This window comes from Microcebus murinus, chromosome 3, assembly GCF_040939455.1.
Source record: "Microcebus murinus isolate Inina chromosome 3, M.murinus_Inina_mat1.0, whole genome shotgun sequence".
Classification (NCBI taxonomy): Eukaryota; Metazoa; Chordata; class Mammalia; order Primates; family Cheirogaleidae; genus Microcebus; species Microcebus murinus.
Window position 1 is genome coordinate 83,974,704 of NC_134106.1, and position 19,609 is coordinate 83,994,312.

Consider the following 19,609-nt stretch of genomic DNA (forward strand, 5'->3'; position numbering starts at 1 on the left):
GGGGTTAAGGATGCTTCTTGCTCCTGGGTTGGTCACTGTTTCTGGGCCTTTTCAGCGGATAAAAGTTTTGTTTGTGTATTTTTTTTTAACATAATCTATTTTAAATTCACACAGATACTTCTAATTCAAAATTAGGATTATAGACTTTTATTTTTTGATTTTATGTTTGTATTCATTTTCTCTTATGCTGAAGGTCTTTGTCCCTAGGAACATTTACATAATGACATATTTGCCCCATTGTTCTATTTTATTTATACACAGCACACATAAATGTTTAACACAACTCTACCAATATTGATGCCGACCCTATGAGTACTGAAAACAGCTGAAGAGGTTTTTGTCCTTAGGGTTTATCCCACTGGGGAAATACAGTCAAATTATTGTTTCACAGTCTCTCGGAATGATTCCTCTCTGTTGTTTATGCCACCAACTAGATATGTAATTTAGTTTGCTTCATTCCGCTTTTAATTTTTGGACTTTAAAAACGTTAATATTACTTTATAATTATGTTAACTCTTTACACAGTTCCAGAGCCAAAGAGGATACATTCACAGAAGTCTTATTTTGTATTACAATTCTCTCTGTCCTCTTCTTTCCCTACCCCCTTTCATTGCCAGATTTAAAAGAATTTTTTTCTCCTTCCCCTTTTTATTTATTGCTTTTAAAAAAATATTTTATTTTTTAGAGCAGTTTTAGGTTCACACCAAAACTGAGCCGAAAGCAGAGATTTCTTGTATGCCTCCTGCCCCCACACATGCATGGCCTCCCCAGCTGACAGCAGCCCCCAGCAGAGTGGTGCATTTGCCACAGCTGATGGACCTATCTTGTCACATTATCACCCAAAGTCCAGAGTTTGCATTTGGGTTCACGCTTGGTGCTGCACATTCTATGGGTTTGGACAAATGTGTAATATTTATTGTTTTCTAATGCAAACAAATATATATACACACAGAGTTATATATTTTTAATATTTCTCATTTTTTTTTAAAAACAATAGCATACTCTCTACACTTTTCCCAAACTAGAGTTCAGAGGTTGCCTTCTAATTATATGGTGTATTGTAATTGAGTTAATCTTGACATTGAGTTAAATTGAATGTGCCTATTTATTCAGTTATTTTGGGAGGGTTAATTACAGCAACCGCAGTCCAAGTATCTTAATCATATTCAAAAATAATTAGAAAATACATGAATATTCCTGTCTTATTTTTGCTGTTAAAAGAAAAAAATAACTTGGTCTATTTAATTTACATGTATTTCTAGTTCAGTGGTTCTCACCCAGGGTGATTTCGTTTCCCAAGGGCCCCTTGGCACTGTCTGTTGATTGTCACCACTTGAGGGAGGTGGGGCTTGCTGCTAAGCATCCTGTAATGCAAGGGACAGCCCCGCAGTGAAGTGCTACCTGCCCAAATGTCACTGTGCTGCTGGTGAGAAACCTGCTGCTTAGCTGGGCCCTGGGAGCCTGGGCTCCTCCCTCCCCTCCCCTCCCTCATTCCTCTCCTGCTCCTCTCTTCTTTTTCAGGAAAACTAGGTATTTATAGCTAGGACTTCAGGAAAACATCAGTCATTTTAAAATGAAAAACATCAATGGTGTTCCTTACCAGGTTTGTACAAAGAGAAAAACAATTTAGCATTTGAAAGCTCTGTCGTAGTTTACACTGGTATAAATCATACGGGCAACCGTATATTTTTGGAAAGCTAATTCTGCTGTATTAGACAGGATTCCTTGCCAGGTGCATGCACCTGGAATACCAACTGGTCGGTGTAAAGTGACTGAAGTTGATAGTTTGATGTGTTGGCCACACTCTGGGCACTGTGGCTTCAGGGTTGATTTTTGACATTTTATCCTATTATGAAAGGCAATCATTCAAAGGCACATGTGAATATAGGTGGTTGGTGGGAAGCCTGGTAGCTTTGCTGCTCTTGCAAAGTCATTTTATCACTGATGGTATACAGGAGAACTCTGGGGGCTGGTGTAAGTTTTTCTTATCTCTCTACTCTCGGTTGCCTCCCACTAGTATCTTACAAAAAACTCAATTTCAGCTAAAAAGAGAAATGAATAATTCAACATCTTTGCCATCGTAAGAGTCCCATATATAAATGTGGATGAATGAGGGCACTGGATGGGGTACTGGGGACGTGTCTCGTGTGGCACAGAACACAGGTATTCAAGGTGGGCAGGGTTTGTCCTTGCGCTGGGAGCTGGGGGGCTCAGATCATAGTATTCCTTTTGCGTTTGGCAGTGAAGAGTGTCCAGTAGTCTAGTGTTATTCCAGAAGTTTCTAGCATCACTTCTTCCATCGTTTTTCCCCTTATACTGCCCCATACTTCAATCAGGTGAATGAAATGAATTTGAAAAATAACTGATCAGCATTTCTCTTTGACACAAGAATATGCAATACAAATCTGATTCCATGGAAAGGAAATATGTATAATTAGAGTAGTTATAGACATTAATGGTAACAGTTCACAGGTTTGCCTGCCCTCTCAGGAGTTGGTTGTATAGAATAAATTTTATTAAGCATTTTACTTGTGGATGTCAGCATTTGTCTGTAGGTTGGTTCAGTGCCCCTAGCCAGGGTAAATGTAGGTAGTCTTTCAGAAATGGATTTAGTCATCAAAATCCCTTTTTGATTTTAACTTTTATGTCCCTAAGACATAAAAATTTATTATCCTTTTTAAGCCTTTGACTCATAGCTTCTATCACCAACTCTTTTCTTTCTGCATCTTCCTCTATCCCAAGAAAAAAGTTGATACTGATTTCGAATCCTTTCTGTCTGGCCAAATTCAGGATCTTGAAAAGAACTCACTTCTATTTAAGCCCCTATACTAGATTTTTTTGGGAGCTCTTATAATTGATGGGATTCTGAAACCTTGGCCGATTTTTCTTTTTTGCACAGGAAATAAAAACCAGTTTGTGCTATTTCTGAGTGGTGATTGTTGAACTCACAATTCTAGGACAGGAAGGGACTGCCAGCCAAGCAGTTCCATGTTGTGCAAGGCAAGGGCAAGCAGAGTTTCTAGGCTTTTCTAAGGGAAAAAAAATTACGTGCCCAAGCAGCAAGCTGCTAGGCTATGTAGGCAGGTTCTTAAGTACTCTGCGAAAGTTTGAGAGAAGCCACTTCCTTAATAGTGTCTTAGGGGCAGGATGGCTGGGCAGGAGCGTAGACCCTCAGGTCCTCATCTTCTTGGGGTTCCAGTGTGGCCCTTGGGTGAGGAGTGTAACAGCAGTGAAGGGAGAGGTTACTGGATTTGCAGCCAAGGTGGGATTCATCGTGATTCCCCCAGGTTAGTGAGCCAAATACAAGGCGTTTCCTAACGCTAATCATGTAAAAAACAAAGTGCCTCGCATTGTGGCTCCTGTCAGCTTTTGCCTTCCCCTAGAAACCAAGATGCTTCTAGAAAAGAAAACCAGTTTGTAAATTTGGCACAGAAACACACTTTTTCAGCAATTTGTTGTGGACTCTGTGTATTAATTTATGGTTGCATCACTTTTTTAAGCTACTTACACTAACTACAGATCTTAAGCAGTTTAATCATCCTAAGTAAGGTCTGACTATAGGATGCCTAGTTGTATTTATATGATTTGGTTCATTTCCTAGGAGAACAAAATTATAACTAAATTTTCATTAATTTACGATTTTGATCCATCTGTTTCAGAGCCAGTATTAAATTATCTTCTACCACCAGAAGATGTGTTTTTGAACCATAAGTATTAAGGCTTTAATATCCTGTGATAGGAGTGGGAGCTAATGTTAGCTTGTTGTAATATTTTTTCTTCTGCTGTTATTTTGTTGAAAAGAATTTATTTGAAAAAGTAATGCATTCTTTAAAATTTTAAAAAAATCAGGGAAAACCATACTTGAAGGGAAGCATCCCTCCTGTCCCAGGCACCCAGATGACCTCACCAAGGGCAAGCAAGGTTCACGATTTCTTATGTGTACATCCAGAATGTTCTGGAAACATCTGAGTACTAGAGTACCTGAGTCATTTTCTCTTCTTTCAGTATTTTTCCTTTTTGTTTTTATAACATGAAGAGATCTATCTACCAAAGTCTCATGTTTACAGATAAGTAAAATCACTGAATTATATACTTTAAATGGTTAATTTTATGGCATATGAATTATACCTCAGTTTAATAAAAAGTAATGTTAGTGTTTGGGGACTGGTTTAGAGAGAAGGAATAAGGGTTAAAAATGTTTTCGTCTTCATATCATCAGATATGAATAGTGAAATTTCCCAGAAATCTGTGTAGTTTCGATTAAAAAGATATTTTTATGAATTCGTCAGATAGGGAAGCCTGTGGTGAGCCCACTGAGGTTGATGGTAATTAAGTTCGTGTGGGCAATGAATCTCCACATAATGAGGATAAACTGCTGGTTTATACTCTGAAGCAGCTTAACTAGGCAGCAAAGTAGTAGTTACATTTCTTCATAGGTAAGTACAGTTGGGGAAAATAATGGGGAGTGTTCTTAACCTTGTTTTTCTGAGTTCACCCAGCCTCCTCAAATGTTAATACGGAGCCATAGCACAGTTATCAAAATCAGGAAGTAACCTTGATATGATGCTGTTATCACACTTTCTGATCTCTGACAGTCTGGTAGGGGAGAGGTGATATGTTAGTGTCTTTTAGTTTACATTTAGTTTCCTATGAGTGAAGGCTGACCTCTTTACATATGTTTAAAAGCCAGATATTTTCTTTCCCTGTTTTCTTTTGCCCATGGTTTTCTTGGTTTGCTGATCTTCTCTTGCTATCAATTTTAAGGTGTTCTCGCTGTGATGGGAAGATGTGTCCTTTGTGTCCTAGGCCGCAAATATTTTTTCCTAGCTTTCTATTTGTCTTTTGACACTGCCTGTGGTATATTTTGCCATAAAGAAAAGTTTTTTTTATATATATGCAGTTGAATTCATCCGTCTTTTATGGTTTGTGGATTTTGAGTCCTAGATTTTAAAATAGAGTTCTTCCTTCAAGGTTATAAAAGATGTTTTCCATATGTCCTTCTGTAATTTTATTTTTTCACTATAAATTTTGGGTGCATTTGGAATTTATCCTGTTGCAGGGGGTGAGGTGTGGCTCCGGCTTTCTTGCAGATGGCCACCAAAGTGCTGCATCACCATTCTTGAGAAGTCTGTCTTTTCCCCTTAATCATACACTGAATTCGTGGTTTGTATTTGGGTCTATTTCCTATGCTCCTATTTCCTGAGGGTTTATTAGTCTGTCTCATTATATGCCCCACCGAACTTGAACTGTTGAGTTCTTTGAAAACTTCCTATTATTTTAAAGCAAATAAAATACCACTATATCAAAGCCTGTAAAAAGCGAATTGCTATGTTTACACAAATGGGACAATAGTGGCCCAACAGTCACCTGGTTGTCTTGGTGTGGGGTGGAAGATAGATAGTTCCCTCCACCTCAAGCCCAAAAGTGGGTAAAACATATCTATGTGAGAAGCCATTGGTCCTTGCCTGGACTGCCCCTTGGTGTCTTGCCACTGTGTTCTTGGCTGTGGGAGGCAGGTTAAGGATAACTGGTTTTTTAAAATTTTTTTTTTTTTTTTTTGAGATGGAGTCTCACTGTGTTGCCCAGGCTGGACTTGAACTGGGATTTCAGGCATGCACCACTGTGCTCGGCTCCTGGGGGTTAATTTGATTCAAAATCATTAAAGACATAACATTTTTTTAAGAGAGAAAAAACCCACCACATTTTGGAAAGTGTGTAAGAATTCCCTGAAGAGTTGTCTTTGGTAAAGTTCAGCTTCTGGTCGTAAGAAAACCTCTGATTTGAACACACTGGGGGTGTTCACCCAATATGGGTAGGTCTGTCTTTGCACCAGCATTTGACAGATGTTGTGGCACTTTTCCTCCTTAGCACCTGCTTTCTGGGAAGAAAGAGTCAGTGTGGCTGCTCAGCCTGGCTGCACGGTGCGGTGGGTGGGCTTTCCTTGCACCCAGCATGGGACACAAGTGCAGGGTCAAGGCCGAGGGCCCCGGGCCAGCGGGCTCTGAATTCTAACTGCACAACTGTCCCCCTGTGTGCGTGGCCTCCCTTCTCGGCTGCGCGTGGGGGTGGTGAAGTGTCGTCCTGCCCTTAGGATTGATTGTGATGATGCATGAAAGGGCTTAGCCTAGTCTGTAGCACCTGGTATAAGTTCAATAACTAATTGCCACGAGCATCAGTCTGTTTCCCCTCCTCTTCCGTGAGTGAAACTCCAAGGCACACACTTCCTGGGCTTTCGACTGGAGTGCTGAAGGCAAAGGAAAATAGGGTATAATTTAGGGTTATCTAAGAGGATGGCATGTATATGTGTGATTAGCATATAGAAGGTGGAAACTCAGCTGAGGTGGGGTTAGCCTCAGCTTTCTAAGGTCTAAGAAGAAATAAATTGTTCTTCCTGGTTTTGGTCTGTTTGAGACAGATGGACCGAGGGAATAGGCTTGGTGCCAATAGGACCAGTTGCAGGGGTACAGTTGATCAGCTTTCTGTACGTCTGTGTTTTCTTGTGATTTGCCGAAAGAAAGAATCTTCAAAGTAGAGTAAATGGAACAAATGTCATTAGGAAGGAACTCTAAAGCTCAACATGGGAGAATAGTCAGTAGGAGGCACCTTGCTATTTTCTGTTCCCAGCTCGAGGGTCCGATGGATCATACACATTTATGGGCGCCTGGCAGAATCCTGTTGGTGTTCCTCTGAGGGGCCTTGAAGGACAGGAGAAATACCAGAAGATTGGAGACAGGCAAATGTTCTATTTGATTCTCTAAATGGGGAGAAAAGCAGAATCGGGGAAGAGACACTTAAGCAGATGACTAAGCGGGATGAAAGCTGGAAGCGCAGAGCCCGGCAGCATTCCTTCTTGGTACAGTGTGGCTTGATTTCTGTTAGGCGTCTGGAGAGGGCGGGACCCACTTAGGTATGTGTCCCTCACGTCTACAGTGGTAATGAGCCTTCCTGCCCCGGGCCCTCCCTTTTGACCTGGGCACTCGTTAGAGGCCTTCTGGGCCATCATCTGTGATCATCTGCCCTTGCGTGGGATGTCACTCTAGGGACCCTGTGCCTGCTGACCATCTCGCTCTACCTGCCTCCCTGCCATGTTATTGTGTGCACACTATTTGTGGTTAGGGGACATGTTTTTCCCTTTTTCCTGTCAGAGTCTGTTAACCTAAAAAAACAGTGTACATACAGCATTAATAGAAAAGGAGAAAGACTGAAAGCATGGAGAGACCTTTGTCCTGTGCTGGCTATGCTGGCTGAGTGTCTAACCTGTGATAACAGCCTTGGGTTGTTCTTGGTCTGTCTTCCTTGAGAGGCCCAGTTCCAGCGTGGGGTGTTGGGGACAGGGTGGCCGCCAATCAGACCCCCATGGAGTGAGAGTCATTTCCATGTCCAATCGGGGGAGCACTTACCATGTGCGTGGGACTTTGCCAGGGTGCCTTTTGTGCCATTTAGTGTATACAGCAAGTCTGTAAGGCAATTGTCGTCTCTTTATCCACCATTTTACAGGTGAGAAAACCGAGCTTTAGCGATAGTAAGTCATCTTGCCAAAAGACACGGCCAGTGAGTGATGGAGCTGGCATTTCCTTTCAGAGCCACTGTGTGTCCCCTAACTCAGGTGTCAGGCCCACCTCCCTGCGTGTGGAGCGCTTGTCACGGCTGTGCTCACAGAGCGTCTCCCACTGGTTCGAGTGTCCTTGAGGAAGGTCTCAAATGTGCAACGTCCTCAGCCAGGATTTGTATGAAAACCGGGAAACCTGCTAATCAGATTTGCAGATGATGGATGGTTAGAGAGGTCGGGATCATTTGTGAGAGAGTCAGAATTTAGGACTCTTGGGAAGCTGGACGACAGACTGAAACGGACATGATGAAGTGGAACAGGAGGATGGGACAGGCACGTTCCCTCTACTTCACTCAGAAATCACGTGCCCAGGTGTAGTGTGAGAAGCGTGTCGTGCTGGTCCCGTGCTGCCTGCAAAGGAAGTGTAGTGTCAGCATCGTTAACGTGACTTTTGCGCCCACATTTCCATTTTCTGTAGTGGGCATCTGTCTTACTTAGTCTGTTTGCCTTGCCATAACAGAATACCTGAGGCTGGGTAATTTATAAAGAAAATAGGTTTATTTGGCTCATGGTTCTGCATAGCGCCGGCACCTGCTTCTAGTGAGGGCCTCAGGCTACCTCCACTCCTGGCGGAAGGCGAAGGGGAGTCCGTGTGATCACATTGGTGAGAGCACGGAAGCAAGAGAGAGGAAGGAGATGCCAGGCTCTTTATAACAATTACTAATAGTTGTTGCAGGAGCTAATAGAGTGAGAATTCCCTTGTTATCTCAAGAACAGTACCAAGCCATTGGTGAGAGATCCTCGCCCTGCCCCACCCAAACACCTTCCACTAGGACCCACTTCCAACATTTGGGATCAGATTTCAACAGGAGGTTTGGAGGGGTCAAACATCCAAACTATGGCAACATCCCTGTTCGACTTGAGGTGTCACATCATCTTGGCTGTGGATGATGTCTGATAACATCCCATTTCCCTGTTTTGTCACTTGCCACCCAATTGCCTGTTTCATCCACTTATAGGACTTACAGGAGTGAGGTCTGTCATGTCTAGCACCAAGCACTGTGCTATTAGGAGTTCAGTAAATGCTTGTTGGATGAATTAACTTGAAGTCTTTTTTCAAAAGAGAGAACAATAAACATTCATTTTGCTTGTCTCCTCAGAATTTTTAAATTGTAAGGTAGATATTTGGATAGCACACATCTGTTTTAGAAGTTAACTAGAGAAGTTCAGCTGATTTTTTTTTTTATGGACATATTTTCTTGCAGCAAATAAAGAAGCACTGCTGTGTGATCCCATGTTCAAGTTTGACCCCTCACTAGCTGAGCTCCTTAAGAAGGGCAGTGTCTGCGCTGTGCTTTAGTTATGTACAGCGTCTGCACTAGCAGAGGTGCAGTACATTTTCACTGACTGCTTGTGACTTTTGTTTCATTCTACCGACAAGGTGACTGCTATTGTCTCTCTAAGGAAACAGTCTCTGAAGTTAAGTAGCATCCTTAAAATCATATATAGCTAGGAAGATGTAGAACCAAGATTTGCATTGAGTTTAAATCCAAGTCCTTGTGTCCTCTGCATTGCTGATAGAGGCACCACCAGCCTTATTACTTGGGCTTGTCGATTTTAAGAAGCCCTTGTGTTCAAATTTTGAGGGTTTAGAGAATTGGCCCTTCTTCATTTTCTATTTTTTTTCTCTATAGTAGTGTTTTTAAACCAAGTGTGGTAACCACCTAGGAGCTTTTGTAAACCACAGATATTCCAATTACTGAATTATCTACTGAGATTATCTAGGAGGGTCTGTTTGGAATGACCAGTCCAGACCCTTTCTATTTCTGGAACATGTGGTGCTCCTAGTTTTGTCTATTGCACGTAACCTGAGGATACTCTTGTATTTTTGTGAGTTGTAAATATGAGTCATGGATTGCAAAGTGAAGGAGTCATTTTACACGTTAGGTGAGTCTGCCCCGTTTCTCTGCCTGTCAGTGAGGTTTGCTTTGCTTGCACATTTTTATGGGAGAAATTATATGCATAAAAGGCAGTGGTGAATTTCAGGATTTACTAATTTCAAGGATGTACTCTATAAGGGGTTCATTGAGTAAAATTGTGAATCCAGAGAAAGCTTGAAATGTCTTCTCAGCTTTGTTCCCTCAGTGTACAAAATTACATTGTGGAGCTGAAGTTGATCATTTCAACATATGTGTAAATGAAGGGATCAAGGCTTTTCTCCGATGCTTACACTCGAGGATTATTTGCAAAGACCTGGCTGGGCAAGGAAATGGGTTTGACTTTCTGCCAGGTGGTCACTGAAATTGTTTTTTCTTTCTTTTTGCCCATTTAAAAGCCTAGGCATGTAGATTTTCATGCTCTTGTCTGGTTTCGGCTTTGAAAGTGCTTACACAGCTAATCTGGCATTTATGATTATTTCCACTTTGAGCTCAGCAGGAGGCTCTTTGGGGATATTCAGACCGAAATGACTTAATTGGATTTCAGCCCAGACACAGTATTTGAATGGCTTTGTGGATGGCATTAATTGGGCAGCTGCCATAGGAAGTCAGATATATGTTTTTGAGCTTTAGAATTTTGAAGCACTCTTTGATTCATTCTCTCTCATTGGCTCATTGCTAATTTAGTTATTAAATGAAATACTCTAGAAAACTAAATTTATAGGCTTGAGATTAAGAAATTGGTTTGTAAACGGAACTGTCATTTGGTGTCGGCATAGTTAACGTTATTATCTGTGTTTAAGGCAGGCTCAGGCACAGTTGTTTAAGGATTCAGGATCTCTTGGATTGAAAATTGGAAGAAGGGAATTCTGAGACTAATATGGCACGAATGCTGCAGAAAATAGGGTAAACACAAGATCTTGCAGATGTAACTAAAGAAATGAAAGCTTATGAATGATAAATGTGTAAAAAGAGTCATTTTATCCAGAGCCTACCCTGTACCTCCCCGTATGGATATCAGGACATGAAAACATTAACGGCCCTTCCTGGAGGCTCTTCCTATCTGCAGAGCCATGTAAATGACAGTTTATGATATCATAAAAATAGTGATTTCTATGGGAATGGAGGTCTGTCTTCCAGATCATGTTTGAGCTCATTCCTGAATGATGAGTTAGGTATGGTTAGTTAATAAACATCATTGGGACGCTGAAGGGGCAAAGATGTTCCTGGTGAGGGAAGAAATAATAAACCCAAAGGCACAGAATAGGAAAGAGTCTGGAATATTTAAAAGCTATATATATATATTAAAAACTAAATATACTTTAAAAATAGTGATGTTAAAATTTCTATTCCATTAGAATAATCATCAATTTGTTCTCTATAATTAAATTTTTATAACAATTGACCTTTTAAAATTGATTTAATTTTTAAATTAAAAATGTTTTACGATTAAATCCCCAAAGTGTATTCATTTTACAACTGAAATTTTCTACCTTTTGACCAAAATTCTCCCATTTTCTCCACTCCCCAGCCCCAAGTAACCACCATTCTACACTCTATTTCTGTGAGCTAGACATCTTTAGATTCTACGTGTAAGTGAGATCCTACAGTGCTTGTCTTTCTGTGCCTGGCCTTATTTCACTTAGCATAACGTCCTCCCTGTTATCCATGTTGTCACAAATGGCAGAATCTCCTCCTTTTGTAGGGCTGAATAATATTCCTCTGTGTGTGTGTGTGTGTGTGTGTGTGTGTGTGTGTGTGTGTGTATACACACATATATATCACATTTTCTTAATCTCTTCATCCCTCAATGGACACTTATGTTGTTTCCATATCTCTATTAGCCTCTTTTTAAATGTGAAATTTTGAATTTCCTTTTTATTCCACATTTGGTGGAATTTTCTGTAATACATTTATGGAACACTGTTTATGTAATATCACTGCCACTCAAGAATGAGGGAAACAAATCAAGTTGATTCAGTGTTTATCAGAGGTGGAAAAGGATGATATGCAGTGAGTTTTTTCGTAGTTTCTTAGAAAGAAGCAAATTCATTCCATTGGGGACGTCTCATTACCAGTAACTTACCAAATTAAAAAAAAAAAACAGATACAAACAACGTTTCTACAAAATATTTTTCATTTCAAACAATCAGCTCCTAGGAAACAAAAAATAAAAAAAATAAAAAAATCAAAATCTTTTTTAACCTTTTTCTCCAGCGTTTGGTGGTTCTGTATACTTACAGGGATTTCTCGAGCACCAAAAGTCATGAGGGGTGGCCTCAACCTTTTTTAACCCATACCTTAGTTTACTTGCTGTAAAAATCATATCTTGTACCTTCATGCTGAGAGTCCTGTTGTGATTTCTTAAAAGACCAATGATGTAATCTGGAACAAAGGTAGAGTTTGAGTAACACTCAGAATCCCTGAAGTAGTAAAATTTGCATGAGCTTACAGCCCACACACTTGGGGACCCAGCATCTTAATCCTGAGTTAATTAGAACCCGGACCCTGACCCAACAGCTCTCTGATATTTCCGCCCCATGGTGCATGTGTGAGTGAATGGCAGGCATCACATATTTAGTGTTCTCTCTAAAATTAATATGCGACTCTAAAATACCCAGGTGCTCTACTTGAAGGGCAGGGGAGATAAGGTTTTGAGGTTTATGATTTGATTAAATCTAAACTAGGGGAGAACCGTGGGATCTATATAAGACAATGTAAGTGTTCTTTGGTAGGAAAAAAGTACAACTTTTCCTTCATAGAAAAAAACATAGGGAAAAATTGTTTAGCGTTTAAACATCTGTATATAATTTAAGTTCAAAAGGGCCTTATGCTTCTTAACACGGTCGTTTTGGGGGCATGAAATGCCTGCTTCCTCGGGTGGTTTGAGAGTCCGTCAGTGACACCGCCTCTCTGGAGTTGGTGGGGTTGTGACAGTCCCTCTCTGAAGGTGTGGGGTTGTGCCAGTCTTTGAGTCCCTGCATCGGCTGATCCGACCCACAAGGCAGTCATTTTTTTAAAATCATTTTCTTAAAATCGGAAGAACATGATACCATTCAATGCTTAAGATGGTTATGTAACTTTTAGCCTTAAGTTTCATGCACCTGTTCCCAGTTGGAAAAGTAGAAACGAGGCTTTCCCTTACTTCCGGAAGGACCTTGGAAGGGCCATTGGGACCCCGTGGCAAATCCCATTTGGAAACGTGAGCCCTGGAAAGGCAAAAGAAGGGGCAAGACTTGCTGATACTTTAGTGCCTCTATTTTGTTGTTTCATTTACTAAGTCAGGGATTAATCGGGCCACTCTCACGGCCAAACTCGTGGTCAGTGCTGGGCCCCTGCTCCTGAGAACATCAGCGTCTCCCACCTAAGGAGTCCCAGGGCCGACAGCCAGTGTGCTGGAAATGCCAGGGAGAAGGGTACATGTGAAAGACACCAGGGAGCCAGAATGCCGGCGTCTGCGGGGCAGATCGCTTAGCCTCTTCAACCTGTTGTCATTAAACTAGAGTTACAGTTTCTTTTTCTTAAGCCACTTTAATTGGTGGACATGATTTGGATTCTGATTCAAATAAATCAGTTGTAGAAAGACATCTATGGGACAATCAAGAACACTGGGACACTAACTAGATATGAGATTTATATTGATGTATTAATTATTTTAGGTGTGGTAATGGAGGAGTTGTGCTTACCTGTTGGTGATACGCACTGAAGTGTTTGTGGGCAGACTGATTTTTGCATGTAATTGTCTTCTAGTGAGGGCTGGGGGCTGGCCGTATGTTTGTAATTGTTGAGGTTGGGGTTGGGTGACATTACTTTTGCTTGCACATGGTGAAGCATCACCATTAAAATGCAAAATACTATGGTTATGTTACAGTGTGATGGGTGCTACTCTAGGGCTTTGCACAGTGGTGATGTCTAAACTAGGTTTTGAAGGGTGAATAGGTGTTGAAAACTGGAGAATCAGTTCCTCTCTGAGACGCTGGAGGAGGGAGCTGGGAGGGGCAGCGTGGGTCATCTGATGGCTTTGACACTGGGTCCCGTCATTCACCCGTCCTTGTATTTGCTCAGGAAACGTTTTTCAAGTTCCTGTTGTATGTGTCATTGAGAATTCAGGGCTGACAGTCTCATGAAAGACCAGGGCTGCCATAACAGAGTACCACAGACCAGGGGCTTAAACAACAGACATTTATTCTCTCATAGTTCTGGAGGCTGGAAGTCCAAGATTTAGGCATTGATAAGATTGGTTTTTTTCTGGGGTCTCTCCTTGGCTTGCTGCCTTCTTGCTGTGTTTTCGTGTGGTCTTTTCTTTGTGTGCACTCTCCTGGTATCTCTTCCACTTCTTAAAAGAAGACGAGTCCTACTGAATTAGGATTCCACCCTCTGTTCTTCATTTTAACTTAATAACCTCTTTAGAGACCTTATCTCCAAATACAGTCACGTGCTAAAGGAGTAAGGGTTGGGACTTCAACACAGTAATTTTGGGGAACACAATTCACCTGTAGCAGATGGGATACATAAGACTCAACAGTGTATTAAACACTATGAGGCCCAAGGGGACCCGGAAGACAAAATGTTTAACGGAGCCTGGAACCATCCAGGAAGTCTTCCCGTGGGAGGGGGCTTTCGAAGAGCTTCTTGAATGAGGGTGGGAAGGGAGTTCCTAAAGCTGTCGGGATGGCCAGGGAAGAGGGAAGAGGGCTTCCTAGGCAGAGGTAGCAGCTGAAATCTGACTTGGTGACAGGGTGGGGACTGCAGAGGGGTGGATGCTGAGGACTTACTTAGTGATGGCTGGCTGCATGAGAGGGAGGAGGGAGGAAGGAAGAGACCCCCCCCCCACGTTCACTCCTGGCCTCTGGTTGGCAGAGGTGCCCGGATAGACATGGGGAAGAGAACATGCAGTTTTGTCTAATAGCTGGCCTTCACGCCCAAACTAAAACATACTGTAAAAGTTAAAATGTTACAGAAATTAATAAAGTTGAAAGTAAAGTAACGCTTCTTCCTTCTGATTCTGCTCCCTAGATTTATTCTTTGTGACCACTGTTAACAATAGCTTGTATCTAGTCTTCTGGCCCTCGTTTCAAGGTTCTGTTAAAAAAAAAAAAATCTGTGTGTGGGGGTGTGGATAGAGAGGGAGAAGCAGTATTTGCTCCCCTGACTGCCTCCACTCCTCTCTCTCCTTTTCCCTCCTTCAAAAAATGAGGTTTGCACAGCTCTTATTCAATAGTGCATTTTGGTGTTTAAAGTTTATTTTTGTCAGCATGTTTCTTATTGGTGTTGTCACTACCTAGACGATGAATCAATCCTGGGGATGTGGAATAAAGAATGCAGGTGAGTCTGTTAAAAATGCTGTCTGTAATCAGACTGTCTAGCTGTGGCGCTGAGATGTGTAGCAAGGCTTTAGTGCTGATGACGGAAACTCCTAGTGGTTTGGACCAGTGGACAGATCTTGGAGAAACACCTAACAGACCTTTGGAGGGTGGAGCACTGTTGCATTTAAGAGGCTAGCATTAAATATGTAAACAAAAATCTTTATAAACCCTTGGAAAGTGTGTTACTAATCAAATTTCTATACATTAGGATTTTTAGGCACCAGACTATAAAATTTAAATTCATATTAAGTTTTGCATTATGACTTTCTTGTGATATTTTAGATAAGCTTTGATGAACTGTTGGCACCATATCATCAATTTTTGATAATTCTAAGGGCTATTCCCATGTGCCCCAAAGATACAGGGTTGGGGTCAAGTGCCCTGGGTGGTGGCTGAGTCAAGCCTGCAGCCCTGTCACCCTTTTTGACACTTTTTCTGGTCTGTACTTTGGGTTGGTCCACTGCTTGCAGTTTATTTTTTTTTCTCAGTCCTGGGATATTTGAAGGCAGAAAATGATCATTCCAGAACATAGAACTGACAGAGCTTCAAATCTGACCAGTTAGTTACCTTTCTCCTGAAAATACCCACCGTAGCCACTCCATGGCTGTTCAGAGAGTCAGAAATTAATAGTTTTTTCCCTCCCATTTTTATTAATCAACCTAATAACTAGCATTACTATTTGGAATCGGTATCATTCCAGCCTAGTGCGGAGAAACTTGATATTTTTCCTTTTCAGGAAAGCTTTATCTTGAGTTAAAAAAAAAATCCTAAATTCAGTGAGGCTTTTTGGAGCGTAGAAACTAGCCTGTGGACTTCATTCCTCTCTGAGCCCAGCCTGGGAACCACCGTGCACGGGATGATAAGAGACAGCTGAGGTCATCTCCTTGGAAGCCTTTGAGTTTCGGATTGATAAACACATCTAAGCTGCTCAGCGTCAGTCCACACGGTTTGAACTTCAGCCAAACCACTCAAGGAGACTTGTGGAGCTTTGTTCAGTGTCTGAAGCCAGTGTTTTCCCACTTGAATAAGGTTTTCTTCCAAGTAGATCAGTAGGAATGAAATACAGCTAGTCCTGCCAGCGGTCCCCCCGATGGCCCTGACCCCGTGCTGTTCTGGGCAGGCACTGACACCTCCGTGTTCATTCTGAACTGGGGACCTTGCAGCCGCTGCCATTCCTGGCTGCCTGGGTGGGGGTGGGGTTGTGGGTGGGGAGGCAAAGATGGGGTGTTTGAGAGCTCTGAGGCCCATACTAAGCCTATGCTTTTTTTCTTTGTAAATAAAAGAAAACGATTGCCTTTATCTCTGTCTGTAGACTAGGGTTCTAGGGCAGTTCCCTGGTGTGTGTCACATAGAAAAGATTTGGTTATGAGCACACCTGAGTCTAGGTTGTGCCCATGACTAATCCAGATAATGTCAACAAGTTTTTTTTTTTTTTTTTTTTTTTTTTTTTGCCACACTGACATGTCAGAGAAACAGGACCTTTGAAAATGAAAGTGCTGTGTGTGTTCACAGGGTTGCTTCTTGACCCAGCCGTACATGGCCTCTACCTCATTCTGGAGGTTGGAGCCGGCCTCCCCGGGTGGCAGGTACCCTAGACAGTGTCAAGGTTCTACCCCTTTCCTGGTGATCTTTGCCAGGAGAAAGAGCACTCTGGCCTCAGCGTCAGACAAGTGTGTCTTCAGATTCTGGTTGTGGGACATCTGGTGGTTTAGGTCCTGAGCTGAATGGTCAGATTTAACTCCCAGGGTTGCTGTGAAGATTGATGAGGCTGATGGAGAGGCGGAGCCACAGTGGGGGCCCCATTGTGACCAGTGGGTGTTCTTCTCCTGCCTGTCTCCAATTCCACCAGTCAGAAAGTAGGACAGGTGGGGTCCCCTGAGCTTTCTGAAGGCTGACTTCAGCCTTTAGGTGACTTTGGTTGTCTGGACAAATAGGCCAGCTCTAACACAGGTAGGTAGAGTAACAGTGTCCAGTGGCACTGTGCCCACAGGACGCATGGCCTTGGGTTGTCATCAGAGCAAGGCACAGGGTCCTCTCCTTAACCCCGAAGGGCTCCGCTGGAGTCACTTGAGGTTAGTTAGGGACCTCAGCGTTTGTCCTCCCAGACTTGGAAGGAGGGAATGTAGAATGGGCCAGGGCGACTTGCATGGGGGCATCTCGGTGCCCAACCCTGAGCCTGCGACAGACAGTGCCACCTGGGTGTGCCCAGCACACTCGCCTGGTGCTGCAGCTAAATGCCTCTGAAAAGACCGTAGGAGGCCGTGGTTATGGCTTTAGTTGGGGGGGGGGGGGCTGTGAGGAAGGAAATCTCAAGGTTACAGAGAATGGAGATAATCCCTTGGATTTTGCAGTGGTAAAATTTTGTATTATTAAGGAGCCAGTTTAAAGTGAAGAGATACCTGTGGTATCAATGTGTTAATTGCTGTCCACCCCCTACCCCTGCCCTTCTTTTATTTCCAAAAGGAGATGTACATGGTGCTAGTAGAGTATTTTTAAAGAAAAGCATCCATTCCTTCCTTATATTCCTATCTACCTAAAGCTGGCTGCATAGAAAATCCTTGGATGGATTCTTTGGTGAGGGCCTTCTATCGTCCAAGTGACCTTGTGGCTGTTTATCTTGCAGGCTGAGACGGTTTTTTGCACAAAAGTGTATTCTTTCCCAATGGATTTAGATCACAGGTTGTAATTAAGACCTGATTTGAAATGTTCTTTCCTAACAGAGGTTTTGAATAAGTTAGCAGCCCCACATTAAACATAGGTAGTGGGCAGACTTCAATTAAAGCCATAAAGAGAGAGGTTTTGATTGCTATGTTTATTTAAGGTGCATGCTTAGTGCATTGACAATTTGCCAATGGAATGCTTTTCTCAAGGAAAACACTGAAACCTTCATTTTTCACACTTGAATCCCAGATGGCCACTGGCACCTTTAAATGGATTTTAAACAGCTTCACTTTCGCTAGAGCTGTTCCATTAGTTCAAGTCCTGCTCCGCTGTGTCTGGCTTTTCCTTTACTAATTGTGCTTGGAGGCACTGTGTTCTGACCTGCCCACTAACTCTGAGTAGCAGAGGACTTAGGTTCCAAATCCAGTTTGGTGCTCTTTTGCTTGGGGCTAGCCAGTAAGCTGCTCCCAAGTTTGGTCCTCTTTTGTCACGATGGGGGTCTTTCGCGTGCAGAAGAGACTAGGGGTGTGCAAAGGCCACTGGATTTGGGGTTTTAAAGGCCAGTTAGTTTCTAACTCTAAAGTCTATTAAGGAAAACCTTTAGTGTCCCTGGGAAAATTAACTTCTCTGTAAATTTGGGTATCGATACCTATCCTGGGAGGTTATTGGAAGGATTAAATAATTGCACTTGTGAGAGCACTGTGCACACTGAGGCAGGCCCATATTAAGACACAACCCAACAGCTGTACAAACACCTCCCCAGAACATTGGCCCAGGGAAGTCTGACTCCAGGCAAATTCACTTTCCACTTAAAATTTTAAAAATACAGCTTATGTCTAGAATGACCCTGAAAATACAACTACAGATGCGGTGTTCAGGGGCATGCTGCCCCGCCCATTGCCTTGTGTCGGTGGCCTTCGTGGCCTTCTTCCGTAAACGGCGTGGATGAGGTTGGCAATGTCAGTGTGAGAAACAAGAACCCTCAGTCGAGACCAGCACTAATATTTCAATTTCAAGAGCAGAGAGAAGGGCAGTCTTCTTGGTACACACTTAACATCTTGCCCAGATCTAGTATTCCCATTGTGTTCAGTCATCACCTTTTCCTTGCATTAAATCATATATATTTTAAAATCATGCAGCCTTTAAAATAATGCTAGAGAATACATAAAGAGGAATTAATTTTAAATCAAAATTTATGAACTTGCCTTATAACATTTTTATGATGGCCCTACTTGAATGATCTTTTTCTATTTGACTAAAATAGAATTCGATTTTTTTCTATGGGGCATTTAACATTTTGGATCATAATCATGCTAGGGATGAATTAATAGATCTTCTCTGAGTGAACTGTCAAGACAGATCCCCACTGGGTTTGAAATATGATTAAAAATGTCAGTGAGCTCGGAGTCCACGGAGTGCTTCAGGGTCCCCTCGAAAAGGTGAGCCAGAGACTGAACACGTCTCCCAGTGTCCTGAATGAAACGCAGCAGCAAGCCCTCCCTGCCAGGAGGGAGGGAGAGCGAGCTGTGGGTCTCCTCTCCCTGGCTCTTCTCCGCTTAACTTCCCTGTGGTTTTGGAGTATCAGTCTCAGATTTCCTGGATGGTGAGGGAGGATGTTTTTTAGGCCAGGGTGATGGGTCTAGTTGGTGGCGTGTCAGTAAATGGCCAGCACTAGAGACCTCCAGAAGAGGAACGGGCCTCTAAACAGTTGCCCCCTGCAAACCCTGCTCCCTAATTAAGCTGCCACACTTGCCTCCTGCCCACTGGCAGCCTCCCATATCATTGGGGCAGGTGTTGAGGGATTTGGGTCTGGAAGGGACTTGGGAGCTCAGGCCCTTGGTGATTCCGGCTGTCCCCCACTGCCCCATCATCACTTCCCTCCGCCAGCTGTTCACAGAGTGTGTGGTTCCCCTCCCCCAACCTCCGTGTAGACCTCACCCAGGGAATGGCAGGTGGGAAAGGTGAGGAGGACATTTGTGTTTTGGTAGAGGTCTTCGGACACACAGCAGCTTTTCTCCAGGGTGTATTATTTTAATAAAAATGTTGGTTTTAGGCAAATAACCAGTTATTTTTTTAAAGTGGTCACTTAAACTCAA

The 19,609-nt window shown here is 42.6% G+C and overlaps 1 protein-coding gene across 3 annotated transcripts in view; it reads left to right on the top strand.

The window, feature by feature from the left end:
- The window catches only part of NCK2 (NCK adaptor protein 2), a 132,841-nt gene that overhangs the window by 44,110 nt on the left and 69,122 nt on the right, over positions 1–19,609 (top strand). The window lies entirely within an intron of this gene.